Source organism: Branchiostoma belcheri, unplaced genomic scaffold, assembly GCF_001625305.1.
Source record: "Branchiostoma belcheri isolate BF01 breed outbred unplaced genomic scaffold, Haploidv18h27 scaffold90, whole genome shotgun sequence".
Lineage (NCBI taxonomy): Eukaryota > Metazoa > Chordata > Leptocardii > Amphioxiformes > Branchiostomatidae > Branchiostoma > Branchiostoma belcheri.
The window spans coordinates 139,828-151,623 of record NW_017804576.1 but is presented as its reverse complement, the minus strand read 5'-3'; positions in this window follow the sequence as shown (position 1 = coordinate 151,623).

The window sequence follows — 11,796 nt, the reverse complement described above, 5'->3', positions numbered from 1 at the left end:
TTTCGCATCACCTTCGGTCCCAGCCCTCCCGCGGATTGGATCTCCCTCCAGCCGTCGGACTATCCGACGCGCAGTCGGGCTGGTACCTCGGGTGATACGGAATACACTGTGTTGTATTCTATATATACAGTATACCGGGAACCAATAGCATATTCAGGTGCAATGACATGGAATAATCTACCACCATATGTAAGAAAAGCACCTTCAGTGGCAGCATTTAAAAACATGTTGCAATAATCCACTATGGAATAGATCACATTAGTATGTATTAAGTTTAAGTATCTTTGCTGTATCCTTTTTCCTTGCCTATTCATGACCTGTACTTAGCTTGTTAGAGCACAAACGTACAATAAAGGTCTTTCATTCATTCATTGATCAGGACTGGACATTTGATAGAGACGATACTGTAAGTATGAGAGGAGACATATCCTTTTGCAAATGCATAATGTTTACCTTCACATGGTCTAGCCCAACAAACTACTACGGTAACTCTGTTTCTTCTTACTAAAACACAATTCATATACTAGTATATGGTGACCATGAATGGTGAGCACTGACCAATCCCTACAACTCTGTCCTGTCACTTAATACTTATTAAATATAACCAGACACCACAGGGTGTCTGCCACAGCACCAGTTACCACGGTGACCACAGTCACCTGGCCCAGGTCATTGACCTTGTGTGTTTGGAAGAGAAGAAGAAACAGAGCAAAAACAATATGTTTTCCTTCTGCATTACTAAGGTGTAGTTAAACTGCCCAATTATAGAAATGCACTGCTAAAAGTTATTACCAGGGAGAGTGTGTTGTTAGAGACACAAGTGAGTAACTTTCATGTTTTGATGTGCTAATGCCAACACGTTCACAACGGCCATTATTTGGTGGTGAGTATATTTATAGTTACAGGAAGCGGAATTTCTTGTTTTTTTCTAGGAACAGGCCAAAATCAATGCGCGCGCGGACGTCATCCATAAAATTTACTTGGTGTGGCCTTTTCCATGCTATCCTTGTTTGCTTTCCATAACCGGTAAACTGCCTTTAGGCCTACATGTACATGTGGTGGGATCTTAAACATGCTCGAGGTGTGGCTTTCCTCAAACACATGTACAGGACCTCTGGCTAAGAGGACAATCTAAGAGGACATCCCTAAACTATGAACTCATTTTCACCTGGGTCAAGTGAAGAAGTAGGTGTTAAGTGCCATTGCCATTAGGACACAACACTGGGGCCTGCCAGGGATTTGAACCCAGAACTTTAAGATTTGAAGTCAACAACCCTATAGCCACAAGACTCCCTTGCCACCTTTGTAGTGACCTATACATTTTGTAGATGGGGGTCACACATGGTTTGGAAATGTTTGATACGTAGGCCTGTAATTTTCGTTGTTTGAAGGCTTAAAATCTTGCAATTGGGTCATGAAAATTTCTCAGAAGTAACTCAATCAAGGGAAGAGCATGCAGAATCTATTTGTAGCCTTTACCAAATTGATAGGTCTGGAATTTTGATCCTCTGCATATCTTGAATGCATTAGGATCTCTCCCTAAACTGATATATCAGCAATTTTGATCATTTGCATGTCTTCTTTAAACATGGCTTATGCGATTTGCCCCTTCCAATTTGAAAAACTACTCTGTTCCATTAACTTTGAAAGGTTTTGCCAGTTGGAATGGCGGATAAATTAGACAAAGTGATAGCATCTTGATCTGCATTTTGAAGTAATGAGACTTGCCTGAGTGTGCTGAATGGTGAGGTCACATGGGAGAGCCATATGCACGTTCTTGTGTTCTGAACTTCTGACTGTGGATAGGTTACAAACTAAGGGGCGATGTCAGAACTTCATTGTTGTTAAGCCTTCAAGAATCTAAATGCCAGAGCTTATCACTAACTGTACTTTGTGATCGATCCTTATTACTGGTAGGGTTCCAGTATTGTTGCTTTCTAAAAGTAAAATGTTAAGTGTAAGCAAAGCAGATAGTAAATGTTGTGCACCGGTTAAAAGTACACAAAAGGCTCTACGATGCACTGGTAAGATAACTGTTGTGTACAGGGTATGGTATGGGTAGAATAAAATACATGCTGATGTGAGTTTTTTTCCCCACTATCTTTCAGATTGCATGTGTGACGGCAGATCTGAACACTCTAAGTTTATTCATATTAAGGGATTAAACTAAAGTGCTTCATGGAATCCAAATGCCCAAGGTTACATGTGACATATTACCATATACCTAGTAGCAAGCTGAGGGTTAACCATGTCAAAAGAGGTGAGACATCCAGGTAATGAGATACACAGTTACTCAAGCAACTGGATAGATTTTGAAAACTGTCAGACATTTCAAGTAGCATCCACTGCATTTTGTCAGTGACTAACGGAATCTATACTTGAACAGGTATGTATCCAGAAACTATGTATTGAAAGGTTAACTGATGTGTTACTGTTGGTGAACTCATTTCACCTTCATGAGTACCATTCTGCAAATCAAACAATCTCCTGATTGCTTTCCCCATCCACAAAGGGCTTTCATTGTTTATGTAGTACTGAAAGGGTGATCACATGTTGTACCATGTTCTGATCGCGTGCAATTATACAGAAATTGCTCCTGGTTGGGCCATACGCCCATAGATTGTCTCAAAACTTAACAGGGCAGTTGCAAATGGAATCAATTTTGTCTAGATTGTGCATACAGTATGACCCAAAAAGTGAATGCAAAGACTCATAACCCTGAGATGGTAAGCAGCAAAGTTGGGAAAATTGACTGTTTGAATTGAAAGGATGAAATGCACAATTGAATATCACAGAAGAGATCACAGGTATGACACCAGGTGAAATGATAAGAAGAGCAGAAAACCGAGAAGGGTGGAGAAAACTGGTTGTCAGATCTTCTGGGATGCCCCAATGGTCAAGGAATTAGATTAAGATTGAGAGATAGATAAAAGATGATGATACAACAAAATACATTCTTGATGATGATACAACAAAATACATTCTTTCCATAGTTCTGGTTCAAAGTTTCTTGCATAGATAAAAGATGATGAGATGTGTGTGTACATCTCATCATCTTTTATCTATGCAAGAAACTTTGAAACAGAACTATGGAAAGAATGTATTTTGTTGTATAAACACTAGTAGCTTGTGCCAAATTCAGCTTGGTTGTTTTTGACTTAACAAGGACTGTTTTCCCTTTTCCTTTCCTTCAAGGTTTGGACACACTAACCTCTTAGAAGGATCGAGACTGTCAGTTTGATTACTCAAGCTTGTTGTAAATTTTGGCCACTGTCCATTCTGCAGAATGCAGTTTACAAAAGGTGTCAGAAAAGATGGATGTGTTTTTGCAAGTAACTTCCTCACAGGAAGTGTGATGATTTGTGTGTAATTGTGACTTGGTGAAATCTTGAAGTGTCCTGCATGTGAACTCAGCAAACTTGCTTGACAACTGCATAGTAAAACTAGCATGTCTATGTCATGAGATATCAAAACTGCAGTTCAGCTGCAGTACCATAACAAGCCGTTAGGGGGCCTAAAAGCTTGTTAGAGCACAAACGTACAATAAAGGTCTTTCATTCATTCATTGATCAGGACTGGACATTTGATAGAGACGATACTGTAAGTATGAGAGGAGACATATCCTTTTGCAAATGCATAATGTTTACCTTCACATGGTCTAGCCCAACAAACTACTACGGTAACTCTGTTTCTTCTTACTAAAACACAATTCATATACTAGTATATGGTGACCATGAATGGTGAGCACTGACCAATCCCTACAACTCTGTCCTGTCACTTAATACATAAATATAACCAGACACCACAGGGTGTCTGCCACAGCACCAGTTACCACGGTGACCACAGTCACCTGGCCCAGGTCATTGACCTTGTGTGTTTGGAAGAGAAGAAGAAACAGAGCAAAAACAATATGTTTTCCTTCTGCATTACTAAGGTGTAGTTAAACTGCCCAATTATAGAAATGCACTGCTAAAAGTTATTACCAGGGAGAGTGTGTTGTTAGAGACACAAGTGAGTAACTTTCATGTTTTGATGTGCTAATGCCAACACGTTCACAACGGCCATTATTTGGTGGTGAGTATATTTATAGTTACAGGAAGCGGAATTTCTTGTTTTTTTCTAGGAACAGGCCAAAATCAATGCGCGCGCGGACGTCATCCATAAAATTTACTTGGTGTGGCCTTTTCCATGCTATCCTTGTTTGCTTTCCATAACCGGTAAACTGCCTTTAGGCCTACATGTTTGGTTGTTTTTGACTTAACAAGGACTGTTTTCCCTTTTCCTTTCCTTCAAGGTTTGGACACACTAACCTCTTAGAAGGATCGAGACTGTCAGTTTGATTACTCAAGCTTGTTGTAAATTTTGGCCACTGTCCATTCTGCAGAATGCAGTTTACAAAAGGTGTCAGAAAAGATGGATGTGTTTTTGCAAGTAACTTCCTCACAGGAAGTGTGATGATTTGTGTGTAATTGTGACTTGGTGAAATCTTGAAGTGTCCTGCATGTGAACTCAGCAAACTTGCTTGACAACTGCATAGTAAAACTAGCATGTCTATGTCATGAGATATCAAAACTGCAGTTCAGCTGCAGTACCATAACAAGCCGTTAGGGGGCCTAAAATCTAATAATCAGTTCGAGGTCTCATCAAGCCCAACCCACCTACCAAATATCAAGACAATCCATTTTAGCCTTCTTGGGTTATTGTATTTAGACACACACACAGACACAAACACAGGCACACACAGACACACACAAGCGCCTCTGAAAACATAACCTTCTTTGCAAAGGTAATGAATGAATGACTAAAATGTCAAACACCAAAAACAGGTGGAGTTTCCGATAGTTTATCTTTCATGAGCCATGCCCAAATCGAATCATCCTTTAACAAACTAATTTTTCTTGGAAGCACTGTATGAATCTTTGAGACCGATCCCTGCGTTATAGATGTTTTCTAGATGTACACATGAAAGGGTTTTGTTTTCTGGGAGGTGACCTTGCTGGATCAGGCAATTGGCACATCATTTTCTGGTGATGTGAAGGTTTTCCCATTAAAATCAAAAGCCGTTTGGAGCTAATGTCCTTAATGCATGTTCTGACTTGTCAATGTTCCAACTCCGCAAGATTCGTCATAACGGATAAAAGCCTAGAATTAGAATGTTAGGGTTGTAAATGTTGGTTGTTACACATAAAGTATGTGGTTGCAAATGTTGCAAATGTGCATTGTTGCAAATGTGGGTGGTTGTTACACACAATGTGCATTGTTGCAAATCTAACACGTTTCAGTTGCACTAATATAGGTTGTGGGTTCTTGTTTGTGTTTTAACGTGTACCAAGCAGATCTGTTATGAAATCAAAACCTACTCTATGCTTCTCAATATGTGTTGCTATACTGGAAGGTAGCTGAAATTAGTGTAACTGATAGCAGGCCTGTCTATGGTACAGAAATTAGTGTAATTAATAGCAGGCCTGTCTATGGTGCTGAAATTAGTGTAGGTGATAGCCGGCCTGTCTATGGTACTGAAATTAGTGTAAGTGATAGCAGGCCTGTCTATGGTACAGAAATTAGTGTAACTAATAGCAGGCCTGTCTATGGTGCTGAAATTAGTGTAACTGATAGCAGGCCTGTCTATGGTACAGAAATTAGTGTAACTAATAGCAGGCCTGTCTATGGTACTGAAATTAGTGTAGGTGATAGCAGACCTGTCTATGGTACTGAAATTAGTGTAAGTGATAGCAGGCCTGTCTATGGTACTGAAATTAGTGTAAGTGATAGCAGACCTGTCTATGGTACTGAAATTAGTGTAGGTGATAGCAGACATGTCTATGGTACTGAAATTAGTGTAGGTGATAGCAGACCTGTCTATGGTACTGAAATTAGTGTAGGTGATAGCAGGCCTGTCTATGGTGCTGAAATTAGTGTAAGTGATAGCAGACCTGTCTATGGTACTGAAATTAGTGAGGTGATAGCAGGCCTGTCTATGGTGCTGAAATTAGTGTAGGTGATAGCCGGCCTGTCTATGGTGCTGAAATTAGTGTAGGTGATAGCAGGCCTGTACGTCTATGGTTCTGATATTAGTGTTGGTGATAGGAGACCTGTTTATACTGCTGAAAGTAGTGTAAATACATGATAGCAGACATGTTAATACTGCTAGGATTAGTGTAGGTGATAGCAGGCCTGTCTATTCTTCTTAAATCAGTATAGGCTATATCATACCTGTCTATGGCGCAATTCTTGTCTATTGTACAATGTTTCCACATATGATTTTCAATCTGCGACTTGTACTCAGAATGTGGAAAAACAATCTGTTGGTCACTCTTAAAAACCTCCTCAGTACAGTTTGCACTAGACTAAGTGGGTAGCACACTGAGGGAAGATGCTCTCTCTTTGCAAATTTCTAAAAGCTTTTCTCCAGGTAACTTGCTAGTCGTGCATTGTAGCATATAGCCCACACATTTTTCCATTTTTGTCCTTCAACCTCATTGTGTGTTTACAGACCCGTGCTGCCATGCATGGTGCAAAAATAGATCCATGAATGACAATACAGAGGTTGGTTGTTCCATGACAGGGCTTGAAATACTGGGTGCATGTGCACCTTAGTGCACCCAAATTTGGAGCTGTGCACCCAATTTTTTTCTGCTACCAAATATTTTCCTAGGTTTATGTATGTAAAGATGTTACATTTATAGAAGTATACAGCATATTCTTAACACCTAAGTGTCAGAAAATTAAGATTGTTATTTGTGTACTTTTCTTTAGAAATTATATAACAGTTTTTACTGACATTCTACCTATTTTACCTCATAAAGTGCACCCAAAATATTTTCTGTGCACCCAATTTTTTTTAGGTTGGGTGTACCAGTCCACCTATTCCCAAAAATGAATTTAGAGCCCTGCTTGAGTATTAATATGCAATACACTATCTCTGGCACCGACAGCGGCAGATGATAGACCTATCTGTACTGTTGAACTGAAATCAGTAAACATCAGACCTGTGTATGTTTCCACAATCAATCTTTCTCGATGGCAGACCTTTCGATCATACTGACGTGAGTGTAATTGGATTCAACACCTGTCAGAATATGTTAGAATCAGTGTCATTGGATGAAAGACTGGGCTCCTGTGTGCCGACCTGTTATAATCCAATCTGAGGTAGACTGGCTGTGTTGTGTTGTCACAGTCAATGCGAGTAGATAGAAAATTTGTTATTGATGGAAAAGCTGTGGCAATTTTGTCACAGGGCGTTAGATCTTTTTAGACAGTTCTGACGGAGTGTTATTAGGTACTAGACCTCTCGGCTTCTGAACAAGGTAGTTGACTTGAAAGGAATTGAGCTTGCTCCTTATACACATTAGTTTTGGACAGTAACAGTTGTAGTTTCATTTCTAAAAGACGACAAACCTGTGTATGATATGGATATTGTGTTACATGAAATAAATAGTAAGTCCATAAAGGGGCCAGTTACAGTGACAGTTGTCTTTTAAAAGTTGTAAGAGAAGATGCTGCTCTGGTGTCCTATGGCACCAATTTCCAGACAAGCAATGTATTTTTCTCGCAAGGGGCAAGCAGTGTTAGAAATTTTCAGTATTGCAGAAGAAAAATTAAGCAAGTCGCTGCAGTTTTGCAAACTCAAAAAATCAGGCTATAGCTAGGGGCTCAATTTCAGTCAAAGGTGGTGTCAGCCTCCATAGATACAGCTACTGTTTTGCCTGAATTGCAGAACAAAATTTTGACTATGCGGCTCCAGATGTCTTACTGGAACTATGCGGCTCCAGATGTCTTACTGAGGGACGACTGCGTGTGCAAGATGTCGGTAGCTTGAGGAATGAATCCCCTCTACTATATACTGCAGAACAAAATTTTGACTTTATGCAATATTGCAGGACATTGAAAAAGCTATTTCTACTAGTGACATGGCAAATGGTGATGAATTTATTTTTTTTTTTATCACTATACCATATCTCACAGTATTTTACCCATTTATCTAGATGTATATATATATGCCTCTCTGTTTTTAGTTTATGTACTAACAATAATGGCCTTTGGTGCCAGAAATAAAGAACAAGTACAAGTTCAAGGTATAAGTAGGATATTGGATGTTGTGGCCGTATGTTATTGTTATTCTTGAAGCATTCTGAGTCCGTGCTAATCACCTCCGTCGGGCTGGCATGATTCCATTTCAGTTAGCGCCGCTGAGGTCCCGTCCCGCAAATGGAGACTCCCACTGCGCGATGTGGAGAAAAGGGAGGCAACAAAATGGTCCATTCAGGGGGGATGATGTCGTTTGGCTTCCGCCATGTGGAAAATTACTCCACAGGGCTCGAAATTCATTTTTGGGAATAGGTGCACCCAACCTGAAGAATTAGGTGCACAAAAAATTTTCTGGGTGCACCATATAAAACAAAACGTAATTACAGATCTTGACTGCTCCTCTTCTGAGCTTGAATCTAAAATGGGAGCTAACTTCACAATCCTAAACAAAGAATTTACTATTTTTCTGACACTTTGATTCCAAGACTATCCTGTATACTATTATACATTTAATATGTACAAAAGTACCTACAAAAATATTTGGGTGCACTGGTGCATCCACAGAAAAAATTAGGTGCACAGCCCCAATTTTGGGTGCACTAAGGTGAACATGCACCCAGTATTTCGAGCCCTGCTCCATCTAGTCATCTGTGGTGATTCGATTTCGGCTCAATGCGAACGGCTTGTCCCGCGGTCACCTTGCTCAGTCAAGGTGACTGGTGTCGTTGACATCATGTGGGTGTTTTCGTTGTAGAATTCATTAGTTATCCTTGACATACAATTTGGGATCGTATTGTATTGTTGCAAAAGTATCTATCTAAATACCTCTAGATGCATGTATGCTTGAGAAGAAACTCTTATCAGTAGTATCTGGTCGTTGGCATAATGTGGGTGTTTCTATTGTATAAGTTGTCCTTGGTGTGGGGTGTTGCAAATACAGGAAGAACGTACAGGGTTTTGAATACCACCTACATTAATGCAATATTAGGCCACACCGCCTTAATTTTATGGATGACATCCTCTGAAGACCCACAAACTAGTGCGAGCGGGCGAATAAAAAAAATCTGGCCCAAAATAAAAATGCTGCTAAACCACAGGAATACGAGTACAAAGCTGGTATTGTGAATTTGCGGCAATACATAGCGACGTATACGACAAGCCGGCACAGGCTGGCCTATTGCGTAATTTATGAATCGGCACTGTAGGTATGTACTGATGAGTTCTTGAGTCTTGGAGCTTCGGTAGCCTGGGTGCCACCACACCGGCCAGAGCCTCGGAGGACGTGATATTTTTTCTTTTCTCTTTTTTTGAGGCGAAAATCAATGCGCGCGCGGATGTCATCCAAAAAAATAAGTCGGTGTGGCCTTAGTACGGGTCAAACTGGAGCTACAGTATGCTGGCATGTTGGCATCATATGGATGTTTTTATTGCAGAAGTCAAAGTTAATTATTATCCTTGATGCTGGATATTATACGTACACTTGGATTTTTTTTTCTAATCAATACAAAGTGAGCCTGGTGTAAACATCGATAACCTAGCTGCATATGCCCAGTACATGGACCAGTGCAGGTTAGGTGCAGGTTGACATCTGAAATACCTGCACAGCTCTAATTTTACCTCTACTAACCTAGCTGCATATGCAGGTGGTGTTTTGTGCCCTGATCTCCAATGGTACAATGTACATGTAGTCCTTTGATCCATAACACACTCAAGACTAGTCATGAATTGCAACAACAGAGCGATGAGACGTATTATCTCAGTGCCTGAGATGGCATCAGGTCAACCTATGGCACTGCATTATTGTCAACGACCCTTCTTCGTATACAGACTCGAATCACCACATAATCAATGTGTAATAGGCATGTTTAGGGATGGTTGGAGGTTTGAGGCCGTGCCCTATGACATCAGCCCGCGTGCGGTGTGCCGGGTTCGCCCGGCGTGCGACCTCTGCGTAGGAACACAGGGCAAAGGTCAAGAACACCTGATGGTTGACAAGATGAGGTCGCTGCATGTCAAGGCTAATCTCTATACTACCAAAAATGGTTTTTCTTGTTTTTCTTTCTTCTTTCGTGTACAAAGAAAATGTATCCTATAGCAAGAAAATTATTCTTTGAACAAGAAGTTTAAGAATCCCCGTAGCAAGAAAATTCAAGAAACCCATGTGTTTCTTGAGTTTCTTGTTGTACCAAGAAAACGATTCTGTTCACAAGAAAATATTTCTTGAACTAAGAGCTAACTGTTCTTGAAGCAAGAAAACCATACTGTACACAAGAAAAGATTTCTTGTAGCAGAAAAAAAAATACCGTAAACTTTTCTTTTCCTTAGAAAAAAAAAGAATGAAATTCTTTGTGTAAGAATCAACATAAAAAATCTTTCAAGAATGTTTCTTGAATTTTCTTGAAAATCCTCCTGGCAAGAAAATATTTCTCAACATAAGAAAATAAGAAAAAACATTTTTGGTAGTGCAAAGAGTCACGACAGTGCCACAAATCGTCAGATTGACATGAAACCCGTAACCAAGAACAGGACAGGACGACAACTGCTGTTCCACCTGATTTATTGCTGTTTTGATGATGAATAAAAGACTTCTTGCTTGTTACACTGTATCACCTCATTCAATTTGTGTCCTAACATTTGTCGTCTCTTAGTATATTTCTAATCTAGGCATCTTGTTTTTTAGGGCCTTTCTTGTTTTTTTTTCGCCCTCTCGCATTAGATTTAGGGTCTCCAAAGGACGTCATCCATAAAATTTACTTGGTGTGGCCTAAGACAGATAGTGTGCGGGTCAGTCACCTTGTCATATCTAGTTTGCGGGTCAGTCACCTTGTGAAAAATGACACACTGTGTCCAACATACTGGTAGTCAGCAGGGATGTCAGACAATTAGAATGCTCCACTAGTCAGCCAGTCATCATCAAACACAGTAAGATAACATGACCAGCGCATGACTGACAAGAAGACTGGTACGACAGACTTAAGTCTGCATGCCAAGAATATTTGAAAATGATGTCTAACATGTAACCAAAATGTCTGACAAGAGACCAGAATGTCAAACAAATAAGTGGTCAGAATATCTGATGAGTGACCAAAATAATTGACAAGATAAACTGACCAGAATGTCTGACAAAAAGACTGGTAGTGGTACGACTATGTAAGAAACAGGAGGAGCCAGTAAAATTGTTACAACTAACTTAAGTCCAAATGCCATGGCCAGGAGTACCAGAGAACATGCCAAGAATATTTGAAAGCAGTGAAATGGTGTCTGACATGTAACCAGAATGTTTGGCATCTGAGAGACCAGAGTGTGGTACAAATATTTAAAGTGGTCAGAATATCTGACAAGTGACCAAAATAATTGACATGACAACTGACCAGCATGTCTGATAAGAAAGACTGGTACGACTAAGTCCAAATGCCAGGAGTGCCAGAGTGCATGCCAAGAATATTTGAAAAGCAGTGAAATGATGTATATGTGGCTAACAAGTGACTGAAATGTCTGACATTAGTAAAACTAAGTGACAAGTGGCCAGAATGGCTGACAACTAAGGCCATGTTGATTTGATTATATGGATGACATCCGCGCGCGCATGAATTTTCGTCCGTTTCCAAAAAAAAAAAGTTTTCAACCATACTGTAAATCGTACAAAATAGTTGCAAAATGAGCAAAGACATACCGTAATTTGCAAAAAATGATACCACTGTCGTAGAATGCCAAAATCAAACCCAAAAAGACGAAAATGTAAAGAAATGAATTTGAAGAGTAGATTAT